The 16,396-nt window shown below is 34.7% G+C and overlaps 1 long non-coding RNA gene across 9 annotated transcripts; it reads right to left on the bottom strand.

Annotated features, from left to right (window-relative positions):
• Positions 1–2,251: 2,251 nt before the first annotated feature.
• Positions 2,252–16,133, bottom strand: LOC122589800. 9 transcript variants are annotated; one of them, XR_006322346.1, is made up of 7 exons: positions 15,195–15,487; positions 14,882–15,109; positions 14,686–14,781; positions 14,146–14,198; positions 13,438–13,746; positions 13,227–13,359; positions 2,252–2,856 (listed from the first exon to the last, which is right to left on the bottom strand). It is a non-coding gene; the product is annotated as an uncharacterized LOC122589800 (long non-coding RNA). The 9 variants fall into 9 exon arrangements; XR_006322345.1 differs by having other exon boundaries at positions 2,252–2,847; XR_006322347.1 differs by having other exon boundaries at positions 2,252–2,847; positions 13,227–13,354.
• Positions 16,134–16,396: the final 263 nt, after the last annotated feature.

Genomic DNA, 16,396 nt, shown 5'->3' with positions numbered 1-16,396 from the left:
TGTGTCGTAATCTTAGCTTATTAATTCTTTGTTATTTAACTCTCAATTACGGATAGTTTTTGCATAACTTCAGTGGTAACTAGGTTTTGTAGAAGTTATTTTGATTGCTTGGTTAGAAGCAATTGTTTCTATGACGGGTACGGTAGGAAGTAATTGATAGTTAATAAGGGTTAACGGGTTAATGGTTGGGTACAATCAATAGACACAATTGTTATCTAAATAACCAAAACAATTAATTGGCTAGGAAAGTTATGAAAGGCGTCTTGGGGTACCGGTCTTAGAAATGGAACTAGTTAATTAAGGGAATTGAATAAAGTACGAACTTGACGGGTACGGGGTGAGTCTTTGTTAGTTCTCGGTTATAAAATCAACATAGTTGAATTGGGTCTTTAAATATATGCAACCTAAATAATGTGTATCATGGAGTCGAAGTGGATGATCTTCTCATCCTATTTGATTTAAAACAAATCTCTTTTCGATAAATTCTACGGAATTTCTAACTCTTTCAATCTAACTAACTTTCAATTTTTAAATTCAAGATGGCGTGGTGTCTTTAAAAACCAAACTCTTTCTAAATTACTTAAAACTCGCTAGCTCTTATTAGTCTCCGTGGAACGAACCTTTACTTACTTTAATCTATATTGCATACGAACGGGTCCACTGCCCGATTGTGTGTAGTATTTGATTCGGAGTATTTATAGGATTTTAATTTAACTAGATTTTCACACATCAGAGGTCTTTTGGATCTTCTACTTATAGGAGATAATTTAAGCGGGAAGAAAATGGCGCCAAAGTAGACTTTTCTTTAGGGTTTCCTAGGTCTTCGATCGGCCTCAACCGTATCCTTAATTATCTAGCTTACAAGGATGGAATCGAATCCCTTTATTTGTGCGATATCTGACGTTCTTTCATGCCGCAGCGCATTCTGTTGATGCTTCGTGTGGTAGGTTTTGCGTATCGTAGGGTGGGTACACCATCAATAACTTTAAAGAATACACATTAAATTATCACAACATTAACATCTGTCAACTTGTTAATCGTCTATTCAATTTTGTATCTCGATTTACTATTTGAGTATTTACATTGAACCTGAATGTTTATACATTTTTCTATCCAGATTCACTATTTATGAAATATTTGAGATATATTAACATTATAAGCCTGGATGTGTATTTAGTTTTGAGTATGAATTCATAAAAGTGGCTTCTTTCAATTATTATTGGTAAAATAAATTCATTCGGGTTAGAATATACTAGATTTTAGGTGTGTCCATTACACGAGGTTACGACGTTATTAATATTAGATGCTAATTTATTGTTTTGTTTAAAATTTATTTTACTATTTGCAGTAGTAAAAAATTTATTTATATATTAAAACTTTGAGTTTTGATGTGCAAAATCGAGCTTTAAATTTATAAAACTAGAACTACCTAAGTCCGAGTTCGTTCTAAGGGATTGGAAATGACTAGTTGCTTTATGAAATGGTTTGGAAAACGGGTGTTGCTTTGAAAATCCTCTTTGACAATTAAAGTAAAATTGATTTGCAAATTAATTGCATAAATTTGAAAAGAACTTCAGACAATATAATTTAAAGTCATCCACCTTGACTTCACTCGACTTCAAATGTGATTGCATTTGATTAAGACCAAATTCTTTAGAATTTATAGATAATCGTGACTAGATTAAGATGCTCACGTGGTACCACCAACCGTGAACAAACTACCGAATTACCTAATTGCCAGTTGAATTACCCAAGCCGGTACCACCAAAACAAAGACAACTTTTTCTAACAATTAGTTTATTTAACTATCGAATTATCAATTGAACCTATGTGACAACAATGTGGTACCACCAACCGCTATGAATCACGTTGACAAAATTAATTTTTTCTTAAAATGACATTCACTATCATACCATAACTAGTGATAATTACTCATAGACAGGTAACCGTTTTAAAATCACATATACATTCAACTGGTACCACCAACGAAGAAATATATGCAACCAATATCAAATTTAATTAATAAAAAGAATTAAAATCATCAAGATCACAGAACAACGATAATTGAATAAACCCTTTCGAATTAAAAATATTGCAATCACATCATTAGTTTCATTACATCAAGGTGGATGATTAAACATTTAGCCACTCAAGATCAATCCACAATAATAATTAAAATAGAAGAGAAACATGATGTACCAATCGTTTGAGAAATTGAAATTGCAAGACAGTAAAAGTAGATACGATCTAGATGGGTGCTCGTGAATCTTCAACGAATCCGCCTAAGAATATATCTTGATTGGAGATTGAAGAACCCTTGTAGAACATCTCCTAGAAAGAATTTTGATAAGCTTGAAATTAGGGGTTTTTTTTTTATCTATTTATACTCTTCAAAGTTCTGATGCAGAAACGATCCAATCCTTCGACCCCCGTGCACCCACTGCGACGCAGTGGGTTTTTCATCCCCTCACTGCGGCGCGGTGAGGAAGGTTTGACTTTGACTTCTATCCGACTGCGACGCAGTGGCTTGTGGAATCCACCACTGTGGCGCAGCTTGTTTCCACGTCTTGAGTTCTTGATTCCTTGACTGCGGCGCAGTCTACCTAGTGCAACCCCCACTGCGGCGCAGTGGGGCGTGTTCCAAGTTTTTCTGTGGATATGGACTGCGGCGCAGTGGGCATAGCACCCTCCACTGCGGCGCAGTCACATACTTGTGAACACAATTCTTCCTTTTGATCTTGAACTCGCCGTTTCTTCCACTTAACACAACTCTCGATTATGATTAATCACTTCTTGACCAAATATCTTCCGGAAATGTACCAAATGCACGCGTAACCTGTTTAGAGCCTGTAAACACTAAAAAACACCATAAACGCGCCAATTGCACATAAAATAGACTTAAAACACTTAAATAAATGGTCAATAACGATGTGGGTAATGGGTATAAATTAGTCACATCAGTTTTATATTGAAATTTATTTAAAAAATATGGAACATCAAATAATAGGCCCATGTAAACTATGACATACTTAGCGATATTTGAATATTAAAAAGTTATAATAGGTCACTATCGTTTTATATGAAACACATATTCTAAATATTTTAATTAGATAATGATAATGTTATATATGTTTTCAATAAAGATTATATTTTTAGGAATTTGTTTTTCTTATATGTGTCATTACAATGCATAAAAAAACTTCACAAAAAATAATAGTACAATTACTTTCAATATCATAATATTTTTACATTAACTTTTATGTATTTTTATGATAGAAAGTACATTATACTTGATGGAGTTTAATGTCACCTTTCATAACATTATCACGAAAGAAATGATACCTGATGTCAATGTGTTTTGTCTTAGAGTGCATGATTAGATTGTGTGAAATAGCAATGGCACTAGTATTATCACAAAAGATGGTAGTCTTTGAATACTTACTACCATAATCAAGCAACTGGTTCAAAGTATCTGGGTAGAACAACTAGCTGCAGATACATACTCAGCTTCAGCAGTGGAAATGGAAATTGAAGTTTGCTTCTTACTGGACCAACTAACCAGTTTACCACCAAGGAAATGGCATCCACCGGTTGTGGATTTCTTGTCTATCTTACATCATTAATGATCTGAATCTGAATAACCCATTTAATCCATGCCTGAGCCTTTGGGATACCAAAGGCCCAAACTGGGGACACCTTTAAGGTACTTTAGTATGCGCTTTACATTAAGCATATGATATTTGGTACATAAACATGTTGCAAACATTGTATCTGGTCCACTAACAGTTAGATACATCAGTGAACCTACCATGCCTATATACACAATGGTGTTCACTAGTTTCCCATTTGGATCATAATCCAAAGTAAGTGGTGCAAAAATTGGAGTGGGTTTAGATGGTGAAGAGTTCATATCAAATTTCTTTAAAAAGCCTCTTACATATTTCTCTAGATTAATAAAAATAACATCACTGTTTTGTTTAATCTGAAGTCCTAAGAAATATGTTAATTCACCCATTAAACTCATCTCATATTCAGATGACATAATTTTTGAAAATTTCTTGCACATATTTTCATCAGTAGAGCCAAAAATAATATTATTAACATAAATTTGTACCAATAAAAGATTACTTTTTCCATGAAGAATGAATAAGGTACCGTCAATTGCACCTCTTTTAAATCTATTTTTCAACAAGTGTTTAGTCAAAGTATCATACCAGGCATGTGGGGCTTATCTGAGACCATAAAGTGCTTTGTCCAGATAGTATACCCAGTGGGGATGCTTCTCATCAATGAAGCCTGGTGGTTGCTGATGAGCGTCCATTTTGTGATAAAAACACCTAATGAAAGGCTTCATTTCTATACTTAAATGAGTTATTATTCCGGAACTATTGGGACTTAATGAATGATGTGTTTATGCAGGTTCACGGAAGATGCGAGAGAGGATAAATGACATCAAGTAACTTAAGAAAGAAGCCTATGAAATTACAAGACACAAGAAAGTGATTCGAGAGCCAAACGAAGATGCACGAAGAAGAACAACAGCTACTAGCACCGCTGGCTACCTTTCCAGCGCCGCTCCCCAGATCAACAGCGTCGCTATCGCAGGAGAAACCGACTTTTACATCTATTTAAGTCGAACTAACCCTCAAAACCCTAAGAGATAGCCAATTCAGCAGCCCAAGCCGCCGAACAACAACCCTAGATTGACTTTGCAGATTCCAATGAGGTTTTGGAGCTTCTAACTCCTTCCGATCTTCACTCTTAGTCTAGATCTTTCATCTTTTATTTACTTTTATTATCAAACAATGTCTTTCAACTTTTCAGACGTTGTTATTCCTTTAATAATGCTAGGCTAGTAGGCTGAATACTTGTTTGGATCGATGTGATCATGTAGACGCTTATTGTTTTACTGTGTTTATTTAGATTCTGTTGGAGTGTGTTTTACTGTTTATCGTAGATCCATGTTTATTAGTAATTCGTGTTGCTATTAGTTTTATATCTGAACACATAAGTTTAATTCTGATGGTTGTCTATGATCATACACTAGGACTAATATGCTAGGACATAAAACAACTAGTCGGTCTATAATTTGAAGTAAAAAGTGATTCACTTGTAACCGAGGGATCCAGAACCATAGTAACTAGGATGAATTGAACATGAAGCGTAACAATGCCAGATGCGATCCTTTGACTTGCAACCGAGCACTGTGGTCACCGGAGGGAATTATATCTAGCCATGGCTTAACGGTTGGGTAATTAAACGATAAACTAGTAACACAAACTTTAGGTCATTAATGCTTAAACAATAAATCTAGCGAGAATTTGTTTATAGGGTAGTGTGAGTCTAGCGACAGCACTGTTAATTAGGCAAAGTGAATCTAACGAGAATCTGAGCCGTGATGAAGTTTCCAACAGACTAGCAAACCAGTAGGATAGTATTTGGTCGTACCATGAGATCTGAGATGCCAAACAAATATTTTAATTTAATTACTGTTATTAGCTTTTTCAAAATATTTTCAGACCTAGCCTCTCGCTGAAAAGCGGTTGCGACTATTTTAATTTACTGCTAAGTATTAGTTTATTAGGAGTTCGTGACAAATCCCCAAAACAAACTAGAATTACACATACTACTAGATTAGGTAAAGCAACGCGTCACTGCGAACGATCCTGTAACTTACCACTAGGCTATATTACACTGACCGGGTTCTCTGCTCGTTACGTGTGTTTAGGTTAGATAGTTACTTGTACAACATAAACGTAAAGACAAGAAAAAAAACACGCATCAAGTCTTTTGGCGCCGCTGCCGGGGATGCGACGCATTCTTAGTTTAGTAGTGTAGTTCGACCCTGCTTTGTGTTTCGACACGAAGTAGTTACTTTTTAGTACTTAGTTTAAATAATTAGGTTAAACTAGGTTTAGCTTAATTAGTTCGTATTTTCATTTTTCCTTAACGTCAAAAAAATCCAAAAATAATTTCTTTTTCATTTTTAGTTTAAGTAGTCTAATTTAATTTTTCATTTTTAGCTTTATTTTGGTGCGTTGATCTTTTTTTTTTTTAGTTTTGCATGATATTTAGGTAGTTGATGCGTTTGAGATCCGGAACAGTTTTAAGACGCAGTTTGACAAGCCTAAGCAGACTTAGAAATAGGACTAGATTCAAAAGATCAACATCACTCCCTGTAGGTAATTTAGAACACCTTTTCAACTTAGAAGACCCCGTAGGAACTACCGAAACTATGTCTCAACCCAATTCCCCTAGAGGTGTAGTAGACGATTTCGACCGACCGATGATGGAAAGGACAAGGGTGGTAGCACCGAAGCCAGGATCGGCCATCGTCTTACCCAACTTAGGAGATTCGTTTTCAGCCAAAGGACACCACCTTAAGTTAATTCAGGATAACCAGTTTGACGGCCAAGCCAAATCTGACCCCATAAGCATGTAAGCAAGTTCACCAGTTTGTGCAAAATGTTCAAATACGGGGGAGATTTCATCGATGTCAACGTGCAACTTAGCTTATTCCCGTCGTCTCTCACCGGAGAGGCGCGTGCTTGGTTTGATGAGCTCGATGAAGGTACCATCACTACATGGAATCAACTTCGCGAGGAGTTTGTTTCGCGATTCTTTCCCCCAAGTTTGGCTAGGAAAATGCTTCGAGACATCAAGGCTTTCAAGCAAGACGAAGGAGAATAACTAATTGATGCATGGAAAAGGCTTAGTGAAATGATCAGAAACTGTCACGGGAATGGACTTAGCAAGGACGAGATCATGGAAATCTTTTTCTATGGTTTAACCAAGAGTTCCCAAAAGGATTTAGACCTAGCCGGTGGTGGTAACTTTTTGTACAAGACTACAAATGCCGCGTACAAAATGATGGAGGATATGGTGCAAGCTAGCTTAGCTCGAGATATGGACAATAAGGATCGAGAAAGGAAGTCGAGAAGGACCGTGGCTAGCATCGAGAGCAGCTCTGACAATGAGGTAATTCATGAACTTAAAGCTTTATCTAACCGTTTTTCTACTTTTGAAAGATAGGTTGGACATTATGGACAAAGACCTCAAGGTGATTGCACACGGGTGCAACAATTGCGGAGGAATGCACTATACCGAAGATTGTGAAGAGGAGGCTACCGAGCAAGTCAATTTTATTCAGAACCAATACCGAGGAGGCTTTCAACGAGGACTAATCCAAAGAAATCTCGGTAATTCTAACTTTAATGCAAATTATTCTAGAAATAAATTTGGTTCTTTTCAAAATAGGTGGCAAAGGAGTAACAGTCAACCCGAGCAACCAAAGGTGGAAGATGAAGTCAAGGAGGATCCGATTGCCAAGTTCACCAACATGATGGGGAAGTACATGGACATGAACGACAAAAGGCATGACTCCTTGGCAAGCTATACGAAGTCGCTCAATGAGAAAATAAGCAATCTTAATCAAAAGGTTTGTGAGACCTGACCCAGTTCCTGATTTCAGCCCACCACCCATTTATGTTCTCGAGTATCGTCAAGGAGGCAATTCTTTCTTCCCGAGGCCTACCTCCGGGAACACATCTCCTAGGCCCCATAATTTGGGAGGATCTCCACGTGGGACAATGCAGTTTGGCACTTTTCAGGGTGGTGTTCCGGATATTGGTGGTTTTTCTTCTGGTTTTGTTACAGGTGCTGGCTCGGGATTTGCTGATTTTGCTAGTGGTTCTGGTGGATTTGCTGGAGATGTAGGTTTAGATGTTGGAGGTTCAGGCTCAGGAGCGAGAGTTGCACCAGAGCAGGCTACTCGCTGGGTGGATGACCTTTTTGGTCCACCTGGTTCTCCCTATGGCTACCACGGGCAGCAACAGTGATGATGTTGATGATGGTTCCCATCCGGTCACGTGGGATGGAATCATTTTACTGATTGATATTTGATGATTTCGGTATTGGGATGACTGTAATATTACATTATTACTTATTTCCTGTTCTTTATTTCTGTTGGTATCCACCCTAAGGGGTGATGAAACATTTGTATTTTCATTTTATTTTATTTGTCTTTAGGTTTTGCATGAAACAGTAGTACTTTGATAAATTTGGAATTTTTGTGGTTTGTTAGTGATGCAACTGAAACAGGTTGTTATGTTGATGGCTATAGCGCAACACAAGTGTGGGGGGAACCCCTTGGATTCTCTTCTCATCTATACTCTGGCATCAATGTGTTGATTGTGTGATGATGTGCGTATGTTGGCAGTAAGTTCAGCGCTTTATTATTGTTGGTATGTTTGATGCACACACAACTCTCGCACCTTCCGTTTTGGTACAAGTTGTTTCTCCCGCCAACCAAAGTGTTTTTCCTATTTCGGAAGCGCAATTTGTAATACGGGGTCGACTAACTTGTTTCAAAACGAAATGTGTCCTTATTCCGGTATGTGCTCTTACTTTTCTATGTTGCTTACCCCTATTTACTTTTGTTTGACCGAATATGGACATTGAGGGCATTGTCCATCTTAAGTGTGGGGGGTGGCAAATAGGTTTAAGCTACCGGGTTTTATCGCTTTTGTTGTTTTGCCATTGAAATTTCTACTGGTTTTGTTGATGTGTCCCTCTAGTAGGCCTTTGGATTTTATCTAGGGGTATAAGTCTCCATTTCGAGCTCTTCACTGTGATGTGCATGTTTAAAACTGGTGCTTTCAATTTGGCGGGATGATAGAAGTTGATAAGATTTTTAACTTGAGTTAAACTTATCCTTGTGATAAATTGCTTTTGTCACTTAATAAGCAATTTTACTACAAAATTTTTCCTTGGAAAAAATTGTAATTGGTGAAGTGTGTTCTGAATGGTTATTTGGCTAGTCCTTTAGGATTGATAATATTACTTGCATACTCATATATATCCAAAACACCCAATTGTGAGATTTCATCATTTCATATATAGTTGTGTCTGGTGAAGGTTTTGGTTTGATTGCCTCGTAAATACATCTCTCTCTTAGGCTCTTGGATTTATTCAGAGTAAGGGTTTCTATTTTTGATGCCCTGCACTAGTATGTGCGTGTTTGAGGTATTTCTAAGCCATTTCCGAGTTCTTTTCTCGATAAGAGTATACCGGTGATGTGTTGATTCTAGAACTTGGCCTGGTGATCGTGACGAGTACATCGGATGACGAATTGGCATTTAGGTTTGACCATACTTTTTCTTTCTTTCTTTTCACTTTTCTTTTGTATATCCATACCTTGACTATACAAAACTTTATACATATACTTATATATACATAAACTCTTCTTTTCTTTGAATACCTTAGTGCAATTATACACATTTACAACCCTTTTAACTTAACCTTTTCCTTTCTATAAATCCACTCATATATGTAAACTTCACCTAATTATACCTAACTATACTGAAGCAACACGATTTTATCATTTGAATTCACATCAACAATGGTGTTTGGTTAGTGTGTGTGTGTTCTTGGTGTTTGTGTGTGTTTTGAGAGAGAATTTGGATCAAGAGTGTGTTATTCAGGTGTTAAGTGTTGAGTGTTTTTCAAAAGTTATGATTTCTAAGGAATTGGGGGCTATTTATAGTCTAAACAAACTAAATATGCTAATAATCACAATTAGCCCATCAACCTTAGAAATCATCAACTCATGACTTAATCAACAAGTAAGTCCATAACTTAAATTACAATGTATCACTACTTTTGGATTTCTAACATTCTCCCCCTTAGTGATATATTGTAAGGTCTGAAGTACGTGTTGTTTTGTCTTGTAGGAATGAATTTGATGAGCCCGGTGATGAAGACAATTGGTGAGTTGAAACAAGCCTTCAAAGCTTTCTCATTGTCTTTGGAGAACTTGATTCAGTATTGATCTTGGACTTCTTGATGTTAAATCATTTGTCGATTCTCAATGTTCTTTGTGAACAGAGAATGATGAGTGTGTGTGTATTAAATCTTCGAGGATTGTTGAATCATAGATCAGAGTTGTCTTTTGAAATGCGGAAGATATGAATTTGTCTTGAATTCTTCAATCTTCGAATCTTGAAGTCTTTTCTTTGAAGTCTTGGAATGAATTTTCAGAAATATGTACTCTCCCCCTTGATATGTGCAATGTAGCTTTTGGTAAGGTGTTGTTGTATGTCTTGAAGATCTTTAATTTGATGAAGACTCTTTTTGAAGCTTTTCTTCTTTGTCTTTGAATCTTCAACCTTTTGTCCTTTGAAGCTTTGATCTTTGTCACATCATCTTAAGCACTTTGAGAGTAAACATTTGAATGAGGATTTGAAAAGTCTCTTATGAAGTAATCATGCTCCCCTTCAATTCATGAGTAATCATAGTCTCTTTGATTTTTGAAAAAAAATCTCTTGTTAAATCTTGAATGTATATCCTTTTCTTTCGAGATGAATAATCTACAAGTTGAAACGTTGAAGAAGAATGATGAGTTGATGTCACAAATGAAATTTGAGATAAAAGAACTCCAAATAAACTTGAAAACTTCCAAAAAGAAGCTGAATGATAGTATCTCGAAAAGCAATTGAAACAACCAAACACAAACTTTTCTCCTTGTCCTTATCAATCATTCTAATTTCTTCTCCTAATCAATAATCAATCATACTATTTTCTCCCCCTCATAATGACAAAGTTGGGAACCAATGTCATTATGCAAACATTGATTGATTCGATTGTTAAAAGAAATAATCATGACTAAAATCTAGACATTATGCACATGGAGAATTATCAACCATCAAAACATCAATCTAACCAAATAAACCAACCCAATTGTTCCTGTGGGTGACTAAAATGTAAGATTGAAGTTGTTGGGATAAACATTTTAGCATGGTGTTGGTGTTTTCTGTGTTGGGGTGATGAGAAAAGAAACCAGATAAGAATGATCCGTTTGCATTCAAAAATCGAAAGGATTAATGAAATGACCGAAAGAAATGTATATCATTTATCGGATTTCCTATGTATCATTGAGAAATGCACAAAGCAAACCTCTAACATAGTTTGGTCTTTTTGGCTTTCCAACCTCAAGATTGCTTCAAAGAATGTAAACCATGGTCAGTGTCACTTAAGCGTTCGATGACCATGTTCTACTATCCTTAAGGACTTTTAGGAAAAATCCAAGGTCACAATAGACTTCTTGTTAACTCAATAATTACAAAAATGCAATTATGAGACCTACGTTCAAAGCTGGAAATGATGTTAGCAATGGTAGGATTTCCATTTGATCATCGGGAAATATCAATTAAGATATCACTACAAATGTTCTGGCTATATCACAAAGATAAGCATGTATATCACAAAGATATGACGCAAATGTGTCCTAAAGAATGAATAACGATCAAATTAATGATCAATTATGAGAGCTCTAGATACAAAGTGATCAAATGAAGTCGGGGACTGGAGCAGAGTGTCACCCTTTTTCAATATTAACGTCTTCCAAATGAAGAGTCAATAGAAATGAGAAAATCTCCGTGAGAAGTAAAACAAGCATTTGTTAAGAAACACTTGAGTGGTTAGGTAAAGATGTGCATCGCTTCATTTAGTCCATGAAGGCTTCTTCAATATCAAGATATCAACAAATGATATTCGATAGAAATGTGTTTTACTCGGCAATTTGAGAATTTTAGGGAAGGGTATCAATTCTTTTAACCCTTTTCTCACAACATTATCACCATAACCTCTCACTTTTCGACTTTACTCCCTCCAACTTAGTTGCACAAATTCATCATCACTCAAAAATACCCTCACTTTCTAATGAAAGAAGTGAATACTCCGGGGTTAGATCTCATCGGCGATGATGAAATTCATGGAGTATATTTTTGAGAAAAACCTAGTCGCTCATGTGCAAACTAAACACCAAACTTCCTTTGAAAAAAAATTCATCAAATGTGAAAAAAATATTTAAACAACACATTTGAAGTTTGAAAGAGATTTTGGAATCACAAACTCCCCTTTAATCTATGCAAATATAGATCAAAAAGATTTTCATAGAAAAAAATGGAGCAAAAATGATTTGTGTGAAATCAAAACAAGTTTTATGAAAAGTGAACTCAATCAATTGTTCAAGATGAGACAACTCAGGAGTACACAAAGGCGTTCAATCATTTGCTTCTCATATCAACAATTGAGAGTTTTTTCAAACAGGTGTAACAAAATTACAATCAACATCTTGTATTACACATATACATTCATATAAGACCACTTGGAAGTACACAAAGGCGTTCAATTCCGCGTTATCTTATATCAATTTATATGTATAATAACATGAATTAATTCCAATTTTGAAACATAAATAATTTTCTTTTTTTTTAAAAAATCGGGTTGCATACAGAGTATATGCAAGCCATATTGAAATAAATAACACAAATAAGCGCGGGTTATACACTGAGTGTGCATAAGCCACGAAGTAATAAATACATCATTTAAGCACGAGTTACATACATATCATATGTAAGCTACTTTAAAATAAATAGTTTAATGAAGAACGGGTTGCATACAGAATATACGCAAGCCACATTGAAATAAATGAAAAGAAAAAAATCTTTTTGTTATTTTTCAAAATTTTTATTTTTGTATTTGATTTTTGTTTTTCAATTTTTTATGATTTTTGAAAAATAAATCAAGAATTCCTTCCATGGTAAAGTGAATCAAGGATCAAGATTTAGCATACCAAGTTTAGAGATTAAAAAATTAAACCTCTTGTCGTCCAGTGGTTTTGTGAACAAATCAGCGAGTTGGTAGTCAGTTCCCACGAAGTAGAGTTCGATGTTACCTTTCTCAACATGATCTTTGAGAAAATGATATCTCATATCAATGTGCTTTGAGCGTGAGTGATTGACTGAGTTGACAGCAATTGCAATGGCACTTTGAAAATCACAATAGATAGGGACACGATCATATTTTAGACTATAATCGGTAAGTTGTGTTTTCATCCATAACACTTGAGCACAACAACTAGCAGCAGCTACATATTCAGCTTCCGCTGTTGACAGTGATACACAATTTTGCTTCTTGGATGACCAACTTACAATCTTATCCCCTATGATTTGAATGGTAGTTAAACCATATGTTTCTGTTCCATTGATGAATTTTTAAAGTTATTTTTTTTTTCCATTAAAACTTTGTTCACTTAATTGCAGGAGAAGGAAGAAACATTCGCTGCTTATGATCATTATAAGCAAACATATATATAATCCAAGAATCATACAATTTTAGTACTTTCATTATAAGCAAATATATTAAGTATACCCTTTTAGACATACCTTGCACGTGGATAGAAAACCGCTTTTCTAATGGATGCAATCCACAGTTTGTTAGAGGAAGGTAGCCAACCAGTTACATCGTTTTTTTTTATCACGTTCCCAATTCAATGCTTATCAAGTGTTCATATCTTTGCTGCCATACGCATCACATTATCCGAAAAAGTGTTAATGAATTTAAGAGATATTTGGTAAAAATTGGGTTACCACTTACTAGGCCTACTTAGGTATTCATTGTTCAGCAATTGATACACATCCCAATCATCATATCTGTACATAAAACATGGTGCTTATACATCTATAACACTCCAAACCACATGATTCATCTACATATAAAACATGGGCCTTATGAACTTTATAGAATAGATTGCATACATTTTGCTGCCATGTTTCCATATACATGAAGTTTGTTGTGATTTTTGCCTAGTGGTGTTGATATTTTGGAATGCCAAGGGTCTGAATCTGATAGTCTCGTGCCAATTCGGTATCACGTGCTGTTGTTCAGATCATATTGGATTAGGACCTGCCAAAGTTTAAACTCAATTAAGAACTCGACGTTTCTAAAAAAGTCCACTTTTTAGATCAAACAATACAAGATGCTCCAGCTTAAAAACTAAAATTATAGTCCGTGAAAACCTTATTCAAGTTAGCTATCTCATTATCAGTGTTCTCATAAATTTCTAACAACGCCGAATCTCCATCTTGGTAAAAAAAGGCTCAAGCTCACAAATTTTCTTAACAACTAATTAAATTTTACCATGCCAATATATGACGGCATCATTTTGAAAGGATGCATTATGCTCATTTCTTGATGCATGTAGCAACAGCGAATCAAATTCTTCCATGAGTTGAAAAGGTTACCAAGAATAAAACCACGTCCATTAAAAATTATAATCAAACGTAGATAAGATAAACATATTACCTGCATCTTTAGTTGCATGAGTCTCTAGAGCAACCTTGATGTCAACAGTCAACCTAAAGAGACAAATAATCTCTTAATATTAGTATTTATCATCATGAGCATATAGAAATATAAGTAACAATGAATCCTGTGTTTCTGGTAGATGAATAATAAGTTCACGGAAGGTACAACCTAAATACTTTTACACAACCTAAATACTTTTATACAACAAATAATGCAAAATACACCCGATTTTTAGCAAAAATACAAAATTATAAAAGTATAAGCAAGTCCATGTTTGTCAACAACCCAAAGAAGCTAATAAGTTTGAGATATGAAATCCCAAGTCTGTCAACAACCAAAAAATTTGTTTCAAGGATATACTGATCTTCAGAGTTTGATAGTCTCATGGCATCAAATAAGTTAGAAGTTAGAACAATGGTTTCATATAAATTAAAGTGTTAAAGTAATTGTTCATCGATAATATCAACTACCTCTGCTACTACAAAAATACTTTTAGATTTTTCAGTATATTCGATGCATAAAAACTAATTTACTTACCTCTTCATTGCTGGATTTGTATTGATACTTGTCAGCTTGCAACATTTGGAACGCTAGGATTTGTTCGTCCCTACTCACAAATATAATTGAATATACCTTGCATATAATAAAAGTTAGTAAAAGTACTTAAACTAAAGCAGATTAACTATTATCTGCAAAGCACGAATTCTCAAAATAATTAATTTAAAAAACTTACTTGAGATCTAATTGTTGGATTAAGGCCGGTACTAAACAAAAAATGATGAAAAACCTCTAAATTGAAAGACCTTCTATGAATCAACTTTGCTAAATGATGATGTCCTTTATTATTTCTTCAACTATTTTTTCAGCATCCGAAACCCACAGGCTATTCATTATGTTCCTCTAGAAAAAGTTGAACCAAGTTGAAATCAAGTGTTGTTACACCATTAAAGTTTCCACATTCCTGATACATAAACAATAACATCTTGTATGAACACAAAATACATTCCAACTAAATGATTTAGAAGTAGGGAAAAACAGAGTGTTACCAACAAAATGAATTTTCTTTGTAGATGCGAGGGCTTCAAACGCAGGAAACTATGTGTTGCAACTCTTATTTTACTGACAACTTTTGACCTTGCAGCTTAATACTGGATATATCAGCAAAGTGATAGTAATACAGTTAGAAAAAATCATTATCATTATCATCATGATCATACCAGCATAAGAACAATAAACACTAAAATAATACATAATAACTCTTATCTTATAGACGATGATCATCTCCATCTCATTCTATGATATAACTATCAGTTATATGAGAAAAATAGGGTAAATATAGATAAATGCAGTAAAAGAGGGTTAGAAGACAAACAATATCCACAAATCAGCACCATCATTATATATGTCATGAAATACCTACATTAAAAAATCCAATGAGAAACAACCCCAAAAGAATACATATAATGGTTATATCCTCTAGAGTTCACATACCTTGATTTAATAATTGTTGCTATGAAACGATCAAAGAAAAAAGGGGAAAGAATCCTGAATTTTAATATAAGAATCATTTAGATGAAGATGAGGGGAATAAAAATTGATTTGGGGGTTTGGAGAAGATGGGATGGAACGAATGAATTCATGACAAATGGAATGAGTTAATGAAAAGGCTCAGCAAATTGAAACTGATCCTTCTAAGCCAAAGGCGGCAATCAAAGCAAACTCGAAGCAAAACTAATGCTCAAATTTAATAAACCCCTATTTAAGTACCATCAATTAAGCGTAATCAAATACAAAATGCAAAATTTGATAATGGAAAAATAAGATGGTAATAATTAACCCCTATGAAGTACCCTAATAATACCCCATAAATGTAACACTAAAAATCGCCAAATTCTTCCACCCCTTATCCAACTTTTAGATATATATTGATTGATATTGATATTGATATTGATATTGATGATAACTTTTACCTTCATCAAAGTTTTTGTTCACAATGTGAAAGTAGCGGAACTCAGTACCGACTACCCAAGCTGGTTAGGCTCTCACCATGTTATAACGAGGAGCGTTGTTTATTATAAAAAAAATGTTAAAAAGAATCAAGTAAAAATGTTGAATAACATTTTAAAGAAAATGTCTTTTATAAAAATTATACCATTTTTAAAAAAAAATATGAATATTTATGAACTTGTAAGTAGTATATGCATAAAATACAGTAGCATAGTACATGACATAAGTAGTGTATGCATAA

Source organism: Erigeron canadensis, chromosome 2 (assembly GCF_010389155.1).
Source record: "Erigeron canadensis isolate Cc75 chromosome 2, C_canadensis_v1, whole genome shotgun sequence".
Classification (NCBI taxonomy): Eukaryota; Viridiplantae; Streptophyta; class Magnoliopsida; order Asterales; family Asteraceae; genus Erigeron; species Erigeron canadensis.
The sequence above is the reverse complement of the archived record's forward strand: the minus strand, read 5'-3'. Positions and strand labels throughout refer to the sequence as shown.